General features: G+C 47.7%; 1 non-coding gene across 1 annotated transcript; it reads left to right on the top strand.

The window, feature by feature from the left end:
* The first annotated feature begins 1065 nt into the window (after positions 1-1065).
* TRNAT-AGU (transfer RNA threonine (anticodon AGU)) lies at positions 1066-1139 on the top strand. The gene has a single exon. It is a non-coding gene; the product is annotated as a tRNA-Thr (tRNA).
* The last annotated feature ends 1109 nt before the right edge of the window (positions 1140-2248 follow it).

Raw genomic sequence — 2248 nt, 5'->3', positions numbered from 1 at the left:
GAAAACAACTTCATGAATTTCTTTCAGAGAGAAAGGCTCATCCAATAGGTTAGCCCCTTCTACGGTAATAGTAGCAATATTATGTACATCCAAAGGGAATGGACATTTTTTAAGTTTATTTCATACTTTTTTTCGCTAAACCTGCATGCTTGCTCATAGTTCTGTGTAACCAACAACAACCGCTTTGAGAAACATTCTTCCTTTGTCTACTTGAGAGTCGGCTCCCAGATCTTGATTCTGGGCTGATCTTGGACCTTCGTTGCCGGTGTAGCTCACTGGGGCAAAGATGGGAGAGCTGACTGCAGCTTTCTTGTTCATAGTAGTGTTAGGTCATGTGTGTCCCTAGGGGAGTTTGGCATTATGCCATCAAAGTGCTTGTCATCGGTGCTCTTAAGCCACATCCGGTTGCCGTCTTCTGCATCCCAAGCTGGCCATCCATAGAGGGTGGAAGCAGCCAAAGGTGGATGTGACAATAGCTCGATGAATAAGCTTCTGGGGCACCTGGTCTTGGCAAGGTTCAGTGGTGGTCTCTCTCCCTGCTTCCATGGCAGTCGTGGTGGCGGTGAAGAAGCAGATGGCGTGCTTGTCTCTGGCCTTCTCAAATTAGGTTTCATGTCGCAGGTAGGTCTCCATCGACTGATCCGAAGCGTGTGCAACTATTCCACCTTGTACGATTTTGCAACATTATCAATGAAGTTGCTTCTGCGGCCTTGGTGACATGGGGCGGACCTACAACTTTTGTGGAGTGGGGCACTTATTGTGCAAATTTGACAAAAAATATCCTTTAGAACACAAGCTATTTCTATTTAATTTTCAAAAATTGGGCGGGGCATGGGCACCCACTCAGCACTATGTAGGTCCGCCCCTATTCGAGACCTGTCTCCTGTTAAAAATCATCCTGCCGTTTGCAAGATGTTCTGTTTCTCAGCACTCTTCACCTCATGCTCAACCTGTGCCTGTGGATCACGTATGCGCACGATGGTCATGTACATTTTCCTCGTCATGACACGGCTGTCAGGTGTACCTTATGTTTATATAAAGTAATTTCTAATTTTACATCAAAAAGCTTTCATAGCTCAGTTGGTTAGAGCACCCGTTTAGTAAGCGGGAGGTCTTGAGTTCAACTCTCAATGAAAGCAATCTTTTTTACCCTACTGACATATATATATTTTTGCAAAACATGTCCGCAAACAAGACCTAAACACTCGAGCACATCGTAATTTGTAACCAGTTGCGAAGCAGAGGAGAACGCAGTTCCATCGCACAGCTACCCACCGGAGCTCTGCAAATGATGAATCACCGGAAAAAAAGGCACCCGCAAAAAAAAAGGAAAGAAAGGCACCCGTCTAAATAACTGGACGGCGCAGAGCTCATCGGAGCCAGGCTTGTAGCCCACCCAGATACAGAACGCGGGGTCGTCGTCAGTCACTGAGCGCCAGGCAACGAGCGGACCGGCATTTTCCCGAAATAATTGCAGAGCTATTGGGTCCGGCCGGCACTAACTGAAAGAGGGGGAGCGTGAGCCTCTGACCGGATGCCTCGACGCTCGCTCCACAGCCGTGGCCATCATTGCCGGCGGGGAAAGAGGTGCGCCCATCCACAAGAACTGCAAAGTCGATGGCCGTGCGCGCCGTCGGACGAGCGGTGGCGCAGAGCTTTGCTCTGCTCGGCCGCGCCGTTGCGTATCCACCATGATTAAAGATGGTTTTCCTCTTTCTGAATGATGGTTTCAGCCGTCCCCATGAAAGCTCAACCGCGAGGAAATAATTGCTCATCATGCGCAATCGCAGTCGGTAAAAGAAGAAAACGCGGGTACAAAGACAAACTCTTGAGCATGAGTTAAAACTTAAAACAGATTACCGCCATAACTGAAAGTTGCAACACATGCCAAGCACGACGATTGATGTGTGCTCTCTGCTGTTATAGCGTATCTGCTGACACGAAAGGATCAATGGTAGTCTGGTAGCTGTAAAACTTAGGGTGAAAAACTGGCTCCGTTTCGCACAATGCCAGATCCAGTCCACGGCATCTTATTATCAGCAGACCAACCAAACATATTCAGTAACTGCAACAAACAGCGCACAAATCGAACCACATTTCCCAATCAAGCGCGCATTCGGAAAAAAGAAAATGAGCTACCTTATCATGGCTTGGCCTTAAGCGATATCACATGAATGAACAATTTCAGGTTACCAGACCTTGACCCCTGTGCAGAAGAGCATTCCAAGAATTCAACCACAGTCCACAG

The sequence above is a fragment of the Triticum urartu genome, chromosome 4A (assembly GCF_056163025.1).
Source record: "Triticum urartu cultivar PI428250 chromosome 4A, HENAU_Tu73, whole genome shotgun sequence".
Taxonomy (NCBI): domain Eukaryota; kingdom Viridiplantae; phylum Streptophyta; class Magnoliopsida; order Poales; family Poaceae; genus Triticum; species Triticum urartu.
This window is presented reverse-complemented; position numbering and strand designations above follow the sequence as displayed.